This window comes from Ranitomeya imitator, chromosome 6, assembly GCF_032444005.1.
Source record: "Ranitomeya imitator isolate aRanImi1 chromosome 6, aRanImi1.pri, whole genome shotgun sequence".
Classification (NCBI taxonomy): domain Eukaryota; kingdom Metazoa; phylum Chordata; class Amphibia; order Anura; family Dendrobatidae; genus Ranitomeya; species Ranitomeya imitator.
The window spans coordinates 503,078,831-503,101,167 of NC_091287.1; the positions used below are offsets into that span (position 1 = coordinate 503,078,831).

The 22,337-nt window shown below is 41.8% G+C and overlaps 1 long non-coding RNA gene across 1 annotated transcript in view; it reads right to left on the reverse strand.

Annotated features, from left to right (window-relative positions):
• Positions 1 to 674: 674 nt before the first annotated feature.
• The window catches only part of LOC138641500 (uncharacterized), a 107,481-nt gene continuing 85,818 nt past the window's right edge, over positions 675 to 22,337 (reverse strand). The window contains exons 2-3 of the long non-coding RNA XR_011313880.1: positions 19,169 to 19,250; positions 675 to 1,406 (exon numbers count right to left, since the gene is read on the reverse strand). This is a non-coding gene — a long non-coding RNA (uncharacterized lncRNA). The remainder of the gene's footprint in view (positions 1,407 to 19,168; positions 19,251 to 22,337) is intronic.

Below are 22,337 nucleotides of genomic sequence, written 5' to 3' on the forward strand. Positions count from 1 at the left end.
TCCAGCAACTATACGGGACTCAATGGTTTTAGCAGGGAGTGGTTAGCTCAGCCCCAGGGGATATTATAAAAGTTATTATTGTGTCCTGGACATCCAAGAGTAACGTGTGTGCTAGAGAGACTCATGTCAGACTGAAATCAGACAAGCTGTACAGACCAGTTCTTCCTGGGAAGCAATTGCTGTAATCATTGAAGCTGTCAGGACAGCTAGGAGCAAATTTATTACCTCAAGATAGAAGTCAGAGAGCTACAGCACCGGACTCAATCCCCCTCCCACCACCTTACTTCATGAGGAAAGTGCAGTTATGCTTAGGTAAAGACTAGTGTTGAGCCACCTCCCTAATGTTCGGGTTCGGTTCATCGAACAGGGAGGTGTTTGACGAACTGTTCGTCGAACGTTCGACGAACACCGTTGAACCCCATTGAAACCAATTGCATGCAAACACAAACACATACAAACACATAGAAAATACATAGAAAACACCTTAAAAGGTGTCCAAAAGCTGACAAACTGTTCAGAAGACACAACAAACACATGGAAAAGTCACAACTACATATATTGTACAAAAACACGGCACTGTGTGAGAAAGTAAGAGTTGGTGCTCAAGTAGGGTATCCAACCCGGTAACCAATTAGTAACAATAACTTGGCACTCAAATCAGTTGTAAGGTGAAAATTGTGTTTTTTTATTGCATGTCCAGACACAGATTCAATGGTTAAACGTTTTCGGTCTTAAGTTGACCTTCTTCAGAACAATTCCAATTTATCTGGGTTGCTGGTTTGGACCATATAAATAGAAGGAAGAGGCACCTTCTGGGTTACAGCTGTGAGGCGTTGCAATGTATGGGTGTAGGGGCTCTTGGAATGCCGCTAAGGAATACTGTGGCCCATATTCGGAGTGAAGATATGTAGCGTGGGTGGCGTAATACCACCAGAGAGGACGCGCTCAAGCGTAAATATTGAATCTTGATACTCATTCTACAACCAAGATTTCGCAGACTCATTAGTGGCTCTTCCACAATCTCTTCATAGTTGTCTGCTTTCTTATTCCCTAGAAAATTCTGCACCACATTCCAAAATGCATTCCAAGCTCTTTCTTATGTCTCATTCATTGATGTGATAAAATTTGGATTTCTCATAAGTGTTCTTATTTGAGGTCCATCAAATATTCCAGCCTTTTTCTTCTCTTCACTAAGACCAGGAAAAGTTGAACATATATAGTTAAAGCATTCTCCGCTGTGATTGAGAGCTTTGACGAACTGCTTCATCAATCCAAGTTTTATGTGTAAGGGAGGAAAGACAATGTCCTTCCTATCCACTAGAGGATCATGGATGACATTCTTATCGCCAGATGCCAAACTCTGTCGCTGAGGCCATTCAGTTTTCACCCAATGCTCTGCTGTAGCTCTACTGTCCCAGTATCACAGAAAACAAGGGTGTTATTAAAACAAATGGGAATTATGCATGTTCAAAGAAAACAAAGATATTCTCACATTTATTGGGAGACTAAATGAAAACTAAATTTACCTTAATGAACCGTATAAACCGGCACTTTTCATACACTACTTATATTTAACATGCACTTCTTGAAAATGGGCTATATACCTGTAGCGCAAAAACGTGATGTGATAGAGAAATTATAAGATCAGATTTGAATTCAGCACCTTCAAATTAGTCTAAAACTGTTCTTAAAGTCCATGCCAGAAATTTTTTTTTTTGTAGACCAGTGTTGTCATGTATACATGGCAAAGACCTGGGATGATTTGAAATGTTGTTATTTTTGTTGCTCATTACTCTGATTCACCTTGCTTTAATGTATACACACTATTAAATAAAATTATTCGGAAGATAATCATTTTGCAAAATTGATTTTTGAGTGTGCGGTGGACATTGTTTTTAAGGTCACTGCTTTAGGCAGAAAGGGGAGGTGCAGTTTATAAGGTGCCTGTAGGGCATCTAGTGGATGGGAGATAAACCTGAAGTAATGCTTTAGTACATATGGGACTAAGAGGGGCTAATCGGAGAGAACAGAGAGAAGCGGTGCCTGAATTGCTGTATGGGTGAGACCGTGTTACTTTATTTTGCCTTCTCTGAGAATGGACTGTGAATGTTTTGGCTGGAGAAAAGCTGTTTACGTTATGTTGAAAGTTTATGCAAGAAACTAAACTTTAACTAGTTTGATACTGAAACTCGTACCTGTGTGGGCCTCAGTGGTTACCAAAAAGTTTGAACCCCCTCCAATATATATATATTGTGAGGCAGTGACCCCTGTTACAGCTAGGGGGTGCTGTATGTGCTCTCCAGAATGTGCAAGGAAGCGTATTGAGGCCATGAGGGCGTACTACAGACACAGGTGTGGCTGTAATTAGAATAGTGAAGCAGTGACTGATTAAAAAGCCCTGTAGTACTGGGGGAGGTGTGTCAGTGTGTTCTTGGAAGCAGACAGGGCAGTTGTCTGCAGAGCTCTCTCTGTGTGGAGCAGCACAGAGGCTAAAGGAACCAGAGAGACTGACACCCTGCGTCTTGGGCTGTCTTATGTGTACCTGGCTGCACTCCAGAGGATAAAGAGTGCAGTGCGCTGAGTGAGTACAGAGACTTGTTACCGGCGTGCGGTCACCCATTGAAACTGGACAGAGGGAAGTTCGGCTTGTGTATTGACTGCGTCATATAGCCATGCATTATTAATGGACTGTATGAAGAAGCTGTTTACAATATTGACTGTGTGAAGTAACACAATAAAAGAACGTTTTGTTTGAACTTGCTTGGGTCACTGCCGTTTCACTGTGTTTGGTCCTACCGCTGCATCACAATATATATATATATATATATATATATATATGTTTATTTACTTTACCATATTATTAAGCATTTTCGAAAAGAAAAAAAATCTGTTTTCTACTTAAACATTTTTTTCCTACATAACTTCACTGATTTTAATTTTACTATTATTTATTTATATCCCCATTATGCTGTCTTTTCATACATTTTTATAATACATTGAAATGTTGTCTGCAACTTATTATACCCCGCCTCTGGCAGAACCAAACATAAAGGTGGCAGACGTGAAGGCCTTGATTAGGGGAGCACACAACCCTTCATGTTTATATTCTAGTCCACTAGGTCAGTCGCCAGTCTCATTCACAACAGTCATTGCCCCTCTTAGATAAAATGAGCTTTAGGCATTTTGGTGCTTAAGTGTTTATTATTATTTATGAAACATTTTGTATATTTTTTTCTTTTCGTGGAGAACCCCTTTAAATATAATGTATAATGGGGAGGGGTGCAGTTGGATTACTATTGCAAGTGGTTAGTAGTGTATTGGGGGCAAGCTGAATCTTGAAGGGGCCATTTTTTATTTTTGCTTATCCTCTGTGTACACTACTAATTAGGAGGAAATGCACCTCATCTAAGTTTTACTCAGCACCTTTGCCATCGATTTCAGGCTTATGAATTATCCATTAAATAATAAATAGTTCAGAATCCAATATCACTGTTTCCATGACGCGCAAAAAACAGTGAAAGATTAGGCCCTTTTCAAGGTCAATAACAAGTCAGCATTGTACATTCTCCCTTTGCACCTATATAACCTCTACTTTCCTGAAAAAAAGTTTGACTCTGAACTGTAAGTGAAGTTAGAGAGGCATTATGTGTTTTTTTTAAGTTATTTATCTGTTTATTTAATAGGAAATCTTCCTATTTCTATTACCCAAGTACTTTAAATATATCTGGGGCTAAAAATAATTTTTAAAAGTGGGTTTCATTAAAATTTTTGCATGTACAGTATATGTGTACAATATACTATATATATATATATATGGTATTTTACATACTATATATACAGTGGCATGTAAAAGTTTGGGCACCCCTGGTCAAAATTACTGTTATTGTGAACAGTTAAGCAAGTTGAAAATGAAATGATCTCTAAAAGGTCTAACATTAATATACAGTACATATATATGCAAAAGTTTGGGCACCCTTGGAGATTTGTAACTTTGCCCAGGGTTTCAGACCTTAGCCCCTTTCTGCCATTGGACGTACAGTTCTGTCCATGTGACCTGGGACTTAATTCCCATGGACGGAATAGTACGTCATAGGCGATCAGCCACGTTCACGGAGGGAGCGAGGACGATCGCGGCCGGGTGTCAGCTGATTCTCACAGCTTGACACCCTGCACTAAGTGCCAGGAGCGGTCACGGACTGGCACTTTAACCCCCGGTACACTGCGATCAAACAAGATCGCAGCGTTTCGGTGACATAGAGAAGCATCGCACAGGGAGTGGGCTCCCTGCGTGCTTCCCTCAGACTCTCAGAACAGCGCGATGTGATTGCGTTGTTCTGAGGTTCTCCCTGCCTGCAGACCCTCGGATCCAAGTTGGTTTCGGGGTCCTTCCTGGTCGTGCAGGAAGGTGGCTTGTCAGGGCCTACTGAGAGCAGGACCTGAGAAGCCTCCTTCACTGCCTGTCAGATCGCTGATCTGACACAGTGCTGTGCAAAGTGTTAAATCAGCTATCTGACATTATACAGTGATGTCCCATCCTGGGACAATGTAAAAAAGTTAAAAAAAATATTATACTGTGTAAAAATATATTTGTTTAAATTCCTAAATAAAGAAAAAAAATATTGTTCCAATAAATACATTTCTTTATGTAAAAAAATAAAAGTACACATATTTACTATCGCTGCGTCCGTAACGACCTCGACCTATAAAACTCTCCCACTAATTAACCCCTTCAGTGAACACTGAAACACAGTGAAAAATAAATAAAAAATGAGGTAAAAAACAATGCTGTATCATTATACCGCTAAACAAAAAGTGGAATAACACGCGATCAAAAAGACAGATATAAACTGGTACCGCTGAAAACGTCATCTTGTCCCGCAAAAAACAAGCCGCCATACAGCATCATCAGCAAAAAAATAAAAAAGTTACAGCCCTCAGAATAAAGTGATGCAAAAATAATTATTTTTTCTGTATAGAAACGCCAAAACATAACAAAAATGATATAAATGAGGTATCGCTGTAATCGTACTAACCCGAAAAATAAAACTTCTTTATTAATTTTACCACATGCAAAATGGTATAAACGCCCCCCCCCTCCCCCCCCAAAAAAAAAGAAATTGATGAATTGCTGGTTTTTGTTCATTCCGCCTCACAAAAATTGAAATAAAAAGCAATAAAAAATGTCACATACCCGAAAATGGTACCAATAAAAACGTCAACTCGTCCCGCAAAAAACAAGTCCCCACATGACTCTGTGGGCCAAAATATGGAAAAATTATAGCTCTCCAAATGTGGTGATGCAAAAACTATTTTTTGCAATAAAAAGCATCTTTTAGCGTGTGACAGCTGCCAAACATAAAAACCCGGTATAAATAGTAAATCAAACCCCCTTTATCATCCCCTTAGTTAGGGAAAAATAATAAAATAAAAAAAATATTTATTTCCATTTTCTCATTAGGGTTAGGGTTGGGCTAACGTTAGGGTTAGGGTTGGGGCTAAAGTTAGGGTAAAGGTTGGGGCTACAGTTAGGGTTAGGGTTAGAGCTAAAGTTAGGGTTAGGGTTGGGCTAAAGTTAGGGCTAGGGTTGTGGCTAATGTTAGGGTTTGGATTAGGGTTAGGGTTGGGATTAGGGTTAGGGATGTATTTGAGTTAGGTTTGTAGTTAGAGTTATGGTTAGGGCTGGGATTAGGGTTAGGGGTGTGTTGGGGTTAGGGTTGGAGTTAGAATTGGGGGTTTCCACTGTTTAGGCACATCAGGGGCTCTCCAAACATGACATGGTGTCCGATCTCAATTCCAGCCAATTCTGCGTTGAAAAAGTCAAACGGTGCTCCCTCCTTTCCGAGCTCTGCTGTGCACCCAAACAGTGATTTACCCTCACATACAGGGGATTGGCGTACTCAGGAAAAATTGGAAAACAAATTGGGGTCCAATTTCTCCTGTTACCCTTGTGAAAATAAAAAATTGGGGGCGAAAAGATCATTTTTGTGAAAAAAATATGACTTTTCATTTTTACGGCTCTTCAAAGTACTCACCACACATCTAGATACTGTAAGTTCTTTAGGGGGTCTACTTTCCAAAATTGGATCACTTGTGGGGGTTTCCACTGTTTAGGCACATCAGGGGCTCACCAAACATGATATGGTGTCCAATCTCAATTCCAGCCAATTTTAGTTTGAAGAAGTTAAACGGCGCTCCTTCCCTTCCGAGCTCTGCCATGCGCCTAAACAGTGGTTCCCCCCCACATATGTGGTATCTGCGTACTCAGGACAAATTGATAACAACTTTTGGGATCTAATTTTTCCTGTTACCCTTGGTAAAATAAAAAAAATTGAACCTGAAGTAAATTTTTGTGAAAAAAAGTTAAATGTTAATTTTTTTAAACATTCCAAACATTCCTGTGAAGCACCTGAAGGGTTAATAAACTTCTTGAATGTGGTTTTGAGCACCTTGAGGGGTGCAGTTTTTAGAATGGTGTCACTTTTTGGCATTTTCTATCATATAGACCCCTCAAAGTGACTTCAAATGTGATGTGGTCCCTGAAAAAAAAATGGTGTTGTAAAAATGAGAAATTGCTGGTCAACTTTAAACTTCCTAACAAAAAAATTTTGCTTCCAAAATTGTGCTGATGTAAAGAAAACATGTGGGAAATATTACTTATTAAGTATTGTGTAAGACATATCTCTGTGATTTAAGGGCATGAAAATTAAAAGTTGGAAAATTTCAAAATTTTCACCAAATTTCCATTTTTTTTTTAACAAATAAACGCAAGTCATATCAAAGAAATTCTACCTCTAACGTGAAGTAAAATATGTCTCGAGAAAACTATGTCAGAATCACCGGGATCGATGGAAGCATTGCAGAGTTTTTACCTCATAAAGGGACAGTGGTCAGAATTGTAAAAATTGGCCTGGTCATTAACATGCAAACCACCCTTGGTGGTTAAGGGGTTAATTAGCATGTTAGGGTTATGGCTTGTTCACCATCATCGCTAGGAAAGGTGAGGTGATGTAAATTTCCCAGTTTTATAAAATTCCAGCCTCCTCTAACCTTGTGCCAAAAAACGTGATAATTGTTCACAATAACAGTAATTGTGACCATGGGTGCCCAAACTTTTACATGCCTTTGTACATATAGTATATAAAGTACCATATATAGTATTTTCATAGAATCATAGAATCTGTTGTGCAGCGGTGGTTACACACAGTTCAAGATAAAACATGTTTATTCAAAAATCTCACAAAACAAGGTAAGCGGTATACTCTGGTTCGCAGCCGGGTCTGTCATGATCCCAATGGCAGGGGATCACTAAAGGACAAGCACAGATACAAACAAGCTCTAGGGCGATGGAACCTGAGCTGACCGCGACCCTGAACCTAACACACAAATAAAAGTAGCCGGGGAACGTGCCTACGATGATCCTAGACGTCTCGCTCCAGCCGAAGATCTAACTACCCCTATTAGAAGAAACACAGACCTCTCTTGCCTCCAGAGAAATACCCCACAGAAATAGCAGCCCCCCACATATAATGACGGTGAAATGAGAGGAAAGCACATACGCAGTATGAAAACAGTTTCAGCAAAATGAGGCCCGCTAAAGCTAGATAGCAGAGGATACAAAAGTGAACTGCGCGGTCAGCGAAAAACCCTTCAAAAAACCATCCTGAAATTACTTGAACTCATGTGCCAACTCATGGTACATGAGGAGCAATTTCAGCCCACTAGAGCAACCAGCAGCAGAGAATCACATATCTGCAGGCTGGACTAAAAACCAAATAAAGCAAAACACCAAAACATGAAAATCCAAACTTAGCTTGACCAGAAGGTTCTAGGAGCAGGGAGCAGAGGTAACAAGACACACTGGATACATTGATAACCGGCGAGGAAATGCCAGCAAAGCCAGGTTAAATAGGAAACTCCCATATCCTGATGGAACAGGTGGAACCCAGAGACCCAGGAAAGACAAGTCACCCAGTACCATCAGTAACCACCAGAGGGAGCCCAAAAACAGAACTCACAACAGTACCCCCCCTTGAGGAGGGGTCACCGAACCCTCACGAGAACCACCAGGGCGACCAGGATGAGCCCTATGAAAAGCGCGAACCAAATCATCAGCATGAACATCAGAGGCAACCACCCAAGAATTATCCTCCTGACCATAACCCTTCCACTTGACCAAATACTGGAGTTTCCGTCTGGAAACACGAGAATCCAAGATCTTCTCCACAACATACTCCAATTCTCCCTCCACCAGCACTGGAGCAGGAGGCTCAAGCGAAGGAACAACAGGTACCTCATACTTCCGCAACAACGACCGATGGAACACATTATGAATAGCAAACGATGCCGGGAGATCCAAACGAAACGACACAGGGTTAAGAATTTCCAAGATCCTATAGGGACCGATGAACCGAGGCTTGAACTTAGGAGAAGAGACCTTCATAGGAACAAAACGAGAAGACAACCACACCAAGTCCCCAACAAGAAGTCGAGGACCCACGCGGCGACGGCGATTAGCAAACTGCTGAGCCTTCTCCTGGGACAACTTCAAATTGTCCACCACATGACTCCAAATCCGATGCAACCTATCCACCACCATGTCCACTCCAGGACAATCAGAAGGTTCCACCTGACCAGAGGAAAATCGAGGATGAAACCCCCAATTACAAAAGAAAGGAGAAACCAAGGTAGCAGAACTAGCCCGATTATTAAGGGCAAACTCGGCCAGCGGCAAAAAGGTAACCCAGTCATCCTGATCAGCAGAAACAAAACACCTTAAATAAGTTTCCAAGGTCTGATTAGTTCGTTCAGTCTGGCCATTCGTCTGAGGATGGAATGCAGACGAAAAGGACAAATCAATGCCCATCTTAGCACAGAACGTCCGCCAAAATCTAGACACAAACTGGGATCCCCTGTCAGAAACGATGTTCTCAGGAATCCCATGCAAACGAACCACGTTCTGAAAAAACAGAGGGACCAACTCAGAGGAGGAAGGTAACTTAGGCAAGGGGACCAGATGAACCATTTTAGAAAAGCGATCACACACAACCCAGATGACGGACATTTTTTGAGAGACAGGGAGATCCGAAATAAAGTCCATGGAAATGTGCGTCCAAGGCCTCTTCGGGATAGGCAAAGGTGACAACAATCCACTGGCCCGAGAACAGCAAGGCTTAGCCCGAGCACAAACCTCACAAGACTGCACAAAAGAACGCACATCCCTCGACAAGGAAGGCCACCAAAAAGACCTGGCCACCAAGTCTCTAGTACCAAATATTCCAGGATGACCTGCCAACGCAGAAGAATGGACCTCGGAGATGACTCTACTGGTCCAATTATCCGGAACAAACAGTCTCTCAGGCGGACAACGATCAGGTTTACCCGTCTGAAACTCCTGCAAAGCACGTCGCAAGTCTGGGGAGACAGCAGACAAAATCACCCCATCCCTAAGGATACCAGTGGGTTCAGAATTTCCAAGGGAGTCAGGCACAAAACTCCTAGAAAGAGCATCCGCCTTCACATTCTTTGAACCTGGCAGGTATGAAACCACAAAATTGAAACGAGAGAAAAACAGTGACCAACGAGCCTGTCTAGGATTCAGACGCCTGGCAGACTCAAGGTAAATCAAATTTTTGTGATCAGTCAAGACCACAACACGATGTCTAGCACCCTCTAGCCAATGACGCCACTCCTCAAATGCCCACTTCATGGCCAAAAGTTCCCGATTACCAACATCATAATTCCGCTCAGCCGGCGAAAACTTTCTAGAAAAAAACGCGCATGGCTTCATCACTGAGCAATCGGAGCTTCTCTGTGACAAAACCGCCCCCGCTCCAATCTCGGAAGCATCAACCTCAACCTGAAAAGGGAGCGAAACATCTGGCTGACGCAACACAGGAGCAGAAGAAAACCGGCGCTTAAGTTCCTGAAAGGCCTCCACAGCCGCAGGAGACCAATCAGCAACATCAGCACCCTTCTTAGTCAAATCCGTCAAAGGCTTAACAACACTAGAAAAATTAGTTATAAAACGACGATAGAAATTAGCAAAGCCCAAGAACTTCTGTAGACTCTTAAGAGATGTAGGCTGCGTCCAGTCACAAATAGCCTGAACCTTGACGGGATCCATCTCAATAGTAGAAGGGGAAAAAATATACCCCAAGAAAGAAATCTTCTGGACTCCAAAGAGACACTTCGAGCCTTTTACAAACAAGGAATTGGCCCGCAGGACCTGAAACACCTTCCTGACCTGCTGAACATGAGACTCCCAGTCATCAGAAAAAACCAAAATATCATCCAAATACACAATCATAAATTTATCCAGATATTCACGGAAAATATCGTGCATAAAGGACTGGAAGACTGAAGGAGCATTAGAAAGTCCGAAAGGCATTACCAAATACTCAAAATGGCCCTCAGGCGTATTAAATGCGGTTTTCCACTCATCACCTTGCTTTATTCGTATAAGATTATACGCACCCCGAAGATCAATCTTAGTGAACCATTTAGCCCCCTTAATGCGAGCAAACAAATCAGTCAACAATGGCAAAGGATACTGATATTTTACGGTAATCTTATTCAAAAGACGATAATCTATACAAGGCCTCAAGGAACCATCTTTTTTGGCCACGAAAAAAAAACCTGCTCCCAAAGGGGACAAAGATGGACGGATATGTCCCTTTTCCAAGGACTCCTTAACATAATCCCGCATAGCAGTATGCTCTGGCACTGACAGATTGAACAAACGACCTTTAGGAAATTTACTGCCTGGAATTAAATTTATAGCACAATCGCAATCCCTGTGAGGAGGAAGCGAACTGAGCTTAGGCTCCTCAAAAACATCCCGATAATCAGACAAAAACACAGGAATCTCAGAAGGAGTAGATGAAGCGATAGAAATTGGAGGTGCATCATCATGAACCCCCTGACAACCCCAGCTTAACACAGACATTGATTTCCAGTCAAGGACTGGATTATGAGTTTGTAACCATGGCAGACCAAGCACTAGGACATCATGCAAATTATACAGTACCAGGAAGCGAATCACCTCCTGATGAACGGGAGTCATACGCATGGTCACTTGTGTCCAGTACTGAGGTTTATTCATAGCCAAAGGTGTAGAGTCAATTCCCTTCAAAGGAATAGGGACTTCCAGAGGCTCCAGACTAAACCCACAGCGATTGGCAAATGACCAATCCATAAGACTCAGGGCAGCGCCTGAATCCACATAGGCATCGACGGAAATGGATGATAATGAACAAATCAGAGTCACAGACAGAATGAACTTAGACTGTAAAGTACTAATGGCAACAGACTTATCAACCTTTTTTGTGCGTTTAGAGCATGCTGATATAACATGAGCTGAATCACCACAATAAAAGCACAACCCTTTTTTCCGCCTATACTTTTGCCGTTCACTTCTGGACTGAATTCTATCACATTGCATTATCTCAGGTGACGGTTCAGACGACACCGCCAAATGATGCACAGGTTTGCGCTCCCGTAAACGCCGATCAATCTGAATAGCCATAGTCATAGACTCATTCAGACCAGTAGGCGCAGGGAACCCCACCATAACATCTTTAATGGCCTCAGAAAGGCCATCTCTGAATTTTGCAGCCAGAGCGCACTCATTCCACTGAGTAAGCACCGACCACTTCCGAAATTTTTGACAATAAATTTCTGCTTCATCTTGCCCCTGAGAGAGGGCCAACAAAGCTTTTTCAGCCTGAATCTCTTGGTTAGGTTCCTCATAGAGCAAACCCAATGCCAGAAAAAACGCATCCGCATTAAGCAACGCAGGGTCCCCTGGTGCCAATGCAAATGCCCAATCCTGAGGGTCACCCCGCAGGAAAGATATAATAATCTTGACTTGCTGAGCAGGGTCTCCCGAGGAGCGAGATTTCAAAGAAAGAAACAACTTGCAATTGTTCCTAAAATTCAGAAAACGAGATCTATCTCCAGAAAAAAACTCTGGGACAGGAATTCTAGGTTCAGACATAGGAGCATGTACAACAAAATCCTGTATATTTTGAACCTTAGCGGCAAGATTATTCAGGCTGGAAGCCAAACTCTGGACGTCCATGATAAACAGCTGAGATCAGAGCCATTCAAAGATTAAGAGGAGGAGGAAGTAGCCAGGCTGCAATAAGGCTAGGCAGCAAACTCTGAGGGAAAGAGGGAAAAAAAAAAAAAAAAAAAAAAACTTCCTCAGACTACTTATCCTCCTACTTCAGCCAATACAATTAACACTTTGTGGGCCGGTTATACTGTCATGATCCCAATGGCAGGGGATCACTAAAGGACAAGCACAGATACAAACAAGCTCTAGGGTGATGGAACCTGAGCTGACCGCGACCCTGAACCTAACACACAAATAAAAGTAGCCGGGGAACGTGCCTACGATGATCCTAGACGTCTCGCTCCAGCCGAAGATCTAGCTACCCCTATTAGAAGAAACACAGACCTCTCTTGCCTCCAGAGAAATACCCCACAGGAATAGCAGCCCCCCACATATAATGACGGTGAAATGAAAGGAAAGCACATACGCAGTATGAAAACAGTTTCAGCAAAATGAGGCCCGCTAAAGCTAGATAGCAGAGGATACAAAAGTGAACTGCGCGGTCAGCGAAAAACCCTTCAAAAAACCATCCTGAAATTACTTGAACTCATGTGCCAACTCATGGTACATGAGGAGCAATTTCAGCCCACTAGAGCAACCAGCAGCAGAGAATCACATATCTGCAGGCTGGACTAAAAACCAAATAAAGCAAAACACCAAAACAGGAAAATCCAAACTTAGCTTGACCAGAAGGTTCTAGGAGCAGGGAGCAGAGGTAACAAGACACACTGGATACATTGATAACCGGCGAGGAAATGCCAGCAAAGCCAGGTTAAATAGGAAACTCCCATATCCTGATGGAACAGGTGGAACCCAGAGACCCAGGAAAGACAAGTCACCCAGTACCATCAGTAACCACCAGAGGGAGCCCAAAAACAGAACTCACAACACGGGTCCTCAAAACAGTCCGTGTTCATCCTATTGCTGAGGGCCTCTGCATCGCCGAACACCTCTTGGGTGTGTCAGCAGCTTTGTTGTCCCAGGCTCTGTGTTCAACCTCACACAGGTTGGGGTTGCATAGAGCTTCCTGCTCTGTAGCTTACAAAAAAAATCACCCACACACCGAAGACAAAACTGAAAGTTTAAATAGGTTTCGTGGACATGGGCTACTATCAAAACCTGGAGTGGAGGGAGAGATTCGCCCCACTACCAAACCTGCAAATCTTCCGAAAAATAAAATCCCTTGTCGGGTTTTCCTAAAATAAGACTTCGTCAGCTAATTTGATCAAATCCACACTCACTTTTATGCTGCCTTGTAATCACAGAAATTGCTGTATTCGCCATGCGCTCCAGCGGGTTCAATATGTCTCTATATGCATCCTGGGGGACAACAACCAGCCCTCGTATATGAGTCCTTTCACTGCCTCACAAATCATTGAATGTTAGAGTTTGAAGGGACCTTCGGGATCATCGTGTCCAACCCCCTGCTCAATGCAGCTGTCACGGGGCTACCGCGACAGAGAGGTTCCAGAGAACCGCAGCGCTGTGGGCCTCGTTCATACACAGTGAACAGAAGCTCTTCACTTGTATTCTGACCTGGCTGCTTTGTGCCAGCAGTGCAGGAGTTAACCTTATTGCTGTGAGCTGGGTCTCTCTCAGCTGAAGTGGATTTTGTAATCTGATCCTCTATATAGACCCAGTCCTGACTTCAGCTATTGTCAGTGATCAGTTCTACTGCCTGGCTTGGAGGTTGAAGGAGCGTGGTGTTGGTGTTGGAGATTTATTTACAGAGATTGGTGTCTGCTGTTTTGGTTGCATGTTAAACCTGTTTTCCTTCCTAAGTTTATTCCTTCTCTTCCCTTCTCTGTGTTTCGTCTGTGGTTGTGTGAGAATTTGGTGAGTTTGAGACTTTTAGTTATCTTGTCTGTATACCCTGTTATTTGTTGTATTATCACACTGGTGCAGGCCACCTCCTTTGGGGGGAGAGGGAGCCACTGATAGGGCCTGCACAGGAGACAGGGATACGCTGGTGGCTCGGGCCTCCTAACCATCAAAGGTACCCCCGAGATAAGGGAAAGCCAGGGCCACATTAAAGTGGTAAGGACAGGTGCGGGTCCCAGTACGCCGTCCTGCCCCTTTATCGCCGCTTACGGCGTGACAGTAGCCTATAGGTGCAAAATCTAAGTCGGGCCTCAACCAGGTCTACAGTAGATAATATCGGAAAACGTTAGCACTCCTCAGTCTTCCAATAAGTAAAAAAAATACGGTGCCTTTATTAGTTCATATCCAATTAGTGGAACTTCTCTTAAGCCTTGAGAATTTCCTTCTTCTTCTCGCGCAGTGTAGAAGTTGGGGAAAAGTGTAGATGAATGAGTGTAACTTTCTGCAGAAACATGTCCTGGCTGGAAGAAGTCATAGCGGTCAGCACCGGATGAAGAAGAAAACCAAAATTGAATGACTTCATTTGGATGTGTTACTGGTACGTCACTGAATGACCTTCACTATATACTTATATGATGTGTACTAGCAAAAACTAAAAAAGGCTGGAGGAAGCTGACATAATGCGGCTACTGCAAGCGGTACTTTTCACAACTGCTTGATTTTGAAGGGCAAGAGCTCTTAGACATGCAAAGCAAGCGGCTGCTTGCAAGCGACGCATGATTTTTGTCGGTTGAAATAGGTTTAACCCCTGCAAAAGGATTGTTTAAAGGGGGCTTCCGGTTTCAGAAAAAAAAACCTCTCCCAGCTGCAAACAACATGTAGGGTGAGTAAAGTGTATTTTTATGGTTTTGTTTTGGTTAGGTTATACATGTTTATGGGTGAGTGTGAAGCATTGGCCCTCACTCGGATGTCATCGGCCCGATTCTCTCGCATAAGATAACATACGCCAGTGTGAGCGTAATCTAAGAAGAAAGTGGTGAAGGTGGAGAATATTGTGGCTGGGAATAATCAATACCTGTGGGAAAGGAGACGTTTTCCTGGGTTATTGTTTTCAAAAGTGAGGCAAAAAATACCTAGGCAAGCAGAAATGAATCCCTGCGGAGAAAAATTAGAAAGAGGCGAGAAAGATAAACACATTGGAACACTGCACATTGAACTAATCCTGTGCAATATTTAGACAGTGCAAAATACTGAACAGTCTGAAAATTTTTCACAGAGGGCCATGCTGGGTCAGATATTTGGCACAAAAACATGTTTTATGAACTAGATCTCTTAGATCTGATGTACCTACTGTATAAAACATTTCAGGTTGGCTGTATAGTCCTTAAAGTTTTCCAGTCTATAGTACGTCCAGCCTCATCCAACGGGAACATTTTCAAAAAGTATTAGAGCGAATAGATTTGTAGGATCCTGGTCCAGGATCTAGGTCAGAATTCCGTGGCTGCCGGATGTGTCTCCTGTGAACCGTCTCCTACTTCATAGTATCCCCAGCTTAACTTTTGATTATCCGGCCTGTTGCAACATCATCATTACACCGTGACACACACGTAAGGTCTAAATTAAAGAGGCGTCATGGATGCCAACAGGTAGGAGGCTGTTCACAGGGCGTCTGGCAGCCACGGAATACTGACCTAGATCCTGGTCCAGGGTCCTGCAGATCGATTCACTCTAGGTCCTTCAAAATTAACATCTAATCCCTAGAAGTATTAAACTACCAGATTGTCATGGATTTTTAAATTGTGATGGAAATAGACCTTATTATAGAAGATCCTTAAATCTTTATGATAGAATATTTTCCCCCTGTATTTTGAGTTCAAATATCTCAAAGCATCACCAGACTGAAAAGTGATGAAATCAATATAAAGGGGTGCTCACTGCACAATATAGGTGCTGTGGAGAAAAGGTGAGTGCCGGAGTTTATTATCTTCATTGAAAAGTGATGAGTCACCAAACTTGGGACTCTATTATTCTATTGCTGCCCCTTCTGCTGCTTTCAAGACCCAGTGGCACAAGCAGTATAGCGGTAAGTTTAAACCCCGCCTTCCCGCGCTGTGGAGGCGTGTCTCAGACTTAGCGCTAGACTTCTTATTCCACTGTGCCTGCCTTCTTAGGCGAAAGAGGAAAAAACACTAATCTGAGCCAAGAAGGTAGCAGGAGACAATCAGGAGGTATAATAATCAGCTCACGGTAGGTAGCCTACAGAAAGATAAATGTGTCATGACAATGTAGTTGGAAAAATAGTCAACTCACGAATGATGTAACTAATATGCCTAGAGAGAATGTAGATTATAAACAATGAAACCTGTACAACACCACTAATGGAGTTAATGGCAATGGAATAAAATGGTAAACTCGCAGAATTCCATATGACAAAGTCTCTGTCCCAAAGTTATAGAAAAAGTATGTGTGTCTCAATACAGAGGGATAGATACTATATATGCTTGATAGACCATTAGCACATATAATAAACATGATAATATACACATATAACAAGTATACATTATAAGTGAAAGATACAACATACCATGATGAGGTTTAACAATGATAAATGTAAGGTTATACACATGGGAAGAAGGAATCAATATCACCATTGCACACTGAATGGGAAACCACTGGGTAAATCTGACAGGGAGAAGGACTTGGGGATCCTAGTTAATGATAAACTTACCTGGAGCAGCCAGTGCCAGGCAGCAGCTGCCAAGGCAAACAGGATCATGGGGTGCATTAAAAGAGGTCAGGATACACATGATGAGAGCATTATACTGCCTCTGTACAAATCCCTAGTTAGACCGCACATGGAGTACTGTGTCCAGTTTTGGGCACCGGTGCTCAGGAAGGATATAATGGAACTAGAGAGAGTACAAAGGAGGGCAACATTAATTAATTAATTAATAAAGGGGATGGGAGAACTACAATACCCAGATAGATTAGCGAAATTAGGATTATTTAGTCTAGAAAAAAGACGACTGAGGGGCGATCTAATAACCATGTATAAGTATATAAGGGGACAATACAAATATCTCGCTGAGGATCTGTTTATACCAAGGAAGGTGACGGGCACAAGGGGGCATTCTTTGCGTCTGGAGGAGAGAAGGTTTTTCCACCAACATAGAAGAGGATTCTTTACTGTTAGGGCAGTGAGAATCTGGAATTGCTTGCCTGAGGAGGTGGTGATGGCGAACTCAGTCGAGGGGTTCAAGAGAGGCCTGGATGTCTTCCTGGAGCAGAACAATATTGTATCATACAATTATTAGGTTCTGTAGAAGGACGTAGATCTGGGGATTTATTATGATGGAATATAGGCTGAACTGGATGGACAAATGTTTTTTTTCGGCCTTACTAACTATGTTACTATGTTACTATGTTACTATGATAGGTTCAACCAGATAGTGTGGCACCCACCCCAACATGCATTTCGGTTATCACCTTGGGTGTTCACCTCCTGTAGACATAAATGCTGCACATCAGAGCCCACATGTGCTCTGTCAGCACCATTATAGTCTCTGGCCCTGTTGGCGCATATGTCCAAATCCTGTTTTGCAGGGGGTTCGGACGTAAACCCCAACGGGGACACTGCACACGTGACAAAACGCAATGTGAAAGCGCCCTTAGGGAAATGCTTATAGTGTGATTTTCTGAAGTATTACCTTGAAACTAGAGATAAAAGATTACTAACTGAGCTTCAGCATCTAATTTCATTCCATGTGCAAAGTTGACCGATAACTGTAGGGCAGGTTTTATTATCACTGAAAACTTTGTACCTTTGTTTATTCCTGCTGTGTTAATTGCATATCGAGGTAAAAAACGAGATGCGGAAAAACAGATCTGTCAACAGCAAATGAAGCTGCACAGTGGGTCTGCTGAAGTTGGTACATACTCTCATTAGTCTAGAAGTGCTGTTATTAAAGAAAAATCTGTGAGTGGCTGAAGAATGTGTTTGTGTTGGTCCATTGAGTAACTATAGTTGGGTCACTGTGGGTTGTGTGGAACTTCAGCGTTGAGTGGGAGAACGAGTGACCCAGTAAGAAAGGGAGAGACCAGATGCCCTGTTGCCTGCATATATCAGACCAGAGAAACCTAGGAAAAGAGTTGGGCTTAAGAGCTCTTGAAAGATAAAACAAGTTGCTAAAGGTAAACCTCTCATATGCAGCATAGAACTCGTCTCGCAAGTAACAGTGACCTGTGTGAAGATAATATTGTTCTATATAAATGATCATTGTATATGTGCACCTGTATTGCTGTTGTTTCAAGACAGAAGTGAGCGGTCCTTGATGAGATGGTACTCTTGTACTAACTAGCACTTGTACTGAAGCTGTGTAGTCTGAGACTGTTCCCTATTGTGCAGAGAGCTTGGTGGTGTGCATGTTTACACGTTTAACAACTATAGATGAATGGAAGCAAATTATGTGAAAGGTATTGAAAGAGAATGCACAGAAAATAAAGGGATTGGTGTGACATCAAAAGAAAGGACTAGGTTGGCCATGCTGTGAGATGGGGTAGGAACCCGGAGACACAAATTGGCACTTTTGAACAGATGAAATTCTGTAGTCACTGTAGGCACAATCTGAATGATAGAATCTTAAAGTTTCTTGGCCCTAGTAAATACCCACTGAAAAGTGAATAAAGTTTTGCAATGTTCAAGTGTGTAGTCCCACCATATTTGGCCAGCAACCACCAGGTGTTTGCCACTCCATGTGTTTGTAATCATCAAGCTGATGTGTTAATACATTCTGTCATGTTTCTTACAGGAGGAATCTCGAGTCCCACACGTTGTACTGTTAAGCATCCATAGGCCCCCAGACACCAGAGTGCCTTTTTGACATTTTCATTTTTCAACCAGACAAGGCCAGGCCACATGTTGCTGGTGCTACTGTGAGCATTCTGCATGTCCTAAACTTACTGCCATGGCCTGCAGCGTCTCCAGACTTGTCTCCCATTGAGCACATCTGGAACATCATTGATTGGCAGTTGCAAAGGAAGCTGCCAGCAGCGTATCTTGATGGTTTGTTCAAGTGCATTCAGCGAGACAGAACATTCCTCAACCATTAATGATCATTAATAACCTCATTGATAGCAGCCAAGGTGCATAAGTGGTGCTCATAGTCAACACTGAATAAATTGAGAGGTTTTGAAAATTTTGTTTCTGATTTTTCATTATTCAGATATCATTACCATGTCTATCCATCCTGTGATTTCCATAATTTCACAACTTTTCCTTCTTAGTGTTTCCGTTTCAATCTTGGGAAGTGTAGAACTGCCAAAATATAAAAATACTAGAATAAATAAAAAATATACATTTCCACTTAATTCTCTACTAGTTTCGCACTTTTTCTAACATCCGCATTGTGCAATATTATTGCTGCGAATAGTAATACCACACATAACAAACAGCACTGTCTCTCCCTGTCTCTATCAGTCTCCGAAGCTGCCAGCTGCCTCGTTCTGTGTCCTTATCTAACCCTTGTCACCGAGCCCCTCTCTTCACCCAGCACAGACTTATTACACCAGCAGATCTCCACGTTAATATTTGCTCATTTTTTTCAATTGCAAAATATGAAAATCTTTATTTATTCAATATTCTCTTACAAAACCTCAACAATTAAATCAGATTACAGATATAAAAGTAATATCATTCTCACTACGAAAATTTCTATTTTTGTGTACGTTTTTCTTTTTTTAATATTACCTTGGGCTTCTTAGTGTCAGATTAACCAATGTACCAGGGCATTCTTTAGTGAACCCAAGCAATAAAACATTAAATGGCTCATCTTTTTCATATTGCACCAAAATATTTTCCATTGCTCTATACAGGCAGCGTACATGCTCTCATTGGCGAAACCAAAGGATCCAACTCCATCTATAGAGTAACCCTATGGAGTTATAAGAGAACAGTAGTCAATGGCTTGGGATGTTTGAGTTTGCTTTGAGGCCGCTGAGTTTCACGTTACTTCTGTGCTTGGTCGCATTAGTCCTTCTCCAGTTGGTCTCCAATCTGAGCTTCATTGATGAATATTTACAAACCATATGGCAAATTTTAAGAAACCAACCTGACATTTTGAAATTCTTTTTTGGACCATCGGACAAATTAGAAATCAGCAAAGGAAACCCGAATGGACACATTGCAAAATTCATGCAGATATTTTCCTGGTCATATTCTATCCTTTTTTGGGGGGATAGAACACGTACCTATTATAGCCTATGGGCATTTTTGATTGTCATTCGTGTTGTCGCTTTTCTCTGTCTAGTGGGCTGGTAAAGCTTGGAAGCATCCATATTTTTTTGCCTATGAGAAAACTTCATCCCATTGTAACAAAAAAGGGGAAGGGGAGTAAAGCCTAAGAGTACTCATTATTTTTTCATACGTGATGTCATTTTTTCTAGAATTTTTTTTATTGCCCAATGGACCATTGATTAATGTATTGTTTTTCTAATGCTCCAGAGCACCCAATACATACATGACCATACTCTTCCTCCCCTATGCTCTGAGTTTTGCTCCAGTATAAATGGGAGTATGCATGACTCACTCTAGCTAATATCACTGGTTGAGACACACAACTTGTTCATGAACCTAGAAAATGCCCAGGCAAGATTAACCCCTTCCCAACCTGGCATTTTTTCAATTTTTGCACTTTCATTTTATCCTTCCCTTCTTCCAAGAACTATAAGTTTTTGTAAAAAAATAAAATAAAATAATTTCACTTGTGTCGCCATTTTATCGAGACTCGTAACGTTTTCAGTTTTTTGTTGATGGAGCTGTATGAGGGCTTGTTGCTCGTTCCCTGAGCTGACGCTGTTACTAATGTAATTTTGGGGCAGATACAATGTATTTATCTCTTCTTATTGCACTTTATTGATGTGTTGCGGCAACTGAAAAACTGTACTTCTTTTGTATTTATTTTTTTTCTCATTACACTGTTTAACGTTAGGATCAATCTATTTTATATTTTGATAGATCAGACTTTTAAGAACCTAACAATACCAAATATGTGTATTACTTCATTATTTTAAATTTATTTTTAAAGGGAGAAACGGGGACGGGGAGTCTGACTTGAACTTTTGTATTTTTTTTATTTTTTTCACATTTTCATATGTTTTCCACTCTCTACTGAATTTGTTAGTTCTTGGGGACTTGAACCTGCGATCATCTGATCACTTGTACTACAGTATGCACAGCAATACCATAGTTTTACTATGTTTTAAAGATCATACTTGGGGGGTCAATTGCAAAATTTACCATCGATTAATGGAGGAGGTTGCAGGCTGTTTCCACTAATAGACCGGTTATTGAAGAACTAACAGTAAGCATATGATATATACACATCCGATTCCAGCGCATGAAATGTATATATTTACCCCCAATACGGTCACTTCCAGCTCCGAAATAGGAAAACGAACTACTCTCTGCCACCACCAATTTATTGGACACCCGTACAGGTAGCTTATAGCATTCAGGAGTGTGGTTTGCAGAATAAAAGGAACAGAACTATTAAATGACATATTTAATCCAGAAAGATATGCAGTGTTTATAAAAAAAATATACAAAATATATTACAAAAGGGACAAAACAATACAGCATATACAATTACATAAAATAAAAAGGATTTACAAAAGAACTTACTAAATAGTGGTCACAGATGTGGCTCAGAGCTTAGTGGACGGAAGCAATCTATTTGGGAAATGGACAGAACTTTCACAGCGAGCTGTGTCTTCCTCGGTACTGATAAGGTACAAAACTTAACATTTGCCTATTATAAGCTCCCAAGTTACACCTTCATACCTCCCCTTGATGACTTATAAATGGGGTGGTCATGGGATGTGGTTTCAGTTTCAGAAAATTATGAGATTTCCACTTTCCAGGATATCTCCACCCCTCGGGGTCACAGGTGGGATATATTACCGTCATATTTTTTAACATGATTTTATTGTTACCCAGAGACCAAACATGACCCGGTTCACCCCATCCATCAGGTGGTTATTTCATTATAGGGATTTTAGCGAACCCACAGTGATGTGAGCGAGTGTGTCACATCCATACCCTTGCTACTGGGTCGTTACGAACCCCAATATTTCTATCTGGACCCTGAGCCAGGCTGATTACAAAAGATCTTTTGATGAAATGAACCTCATCTTTCGACACAGTTGACCACTGCCTCCTACTGCAGATGCTCTCCTCCTTTGGCATCAAAGACCTCGCCCTATCCTGGATCGCCTCGTACCTTTCCAACCGCACATTCAGCGTCTCCCACTCCCATACTACCTTCTCATCCCACCCTCTCTCTGTTGGAGTCCCCCAAGGCTCTGTTCTAGGACCCCTACTCTTCTCAATCTATACACTTGGCTT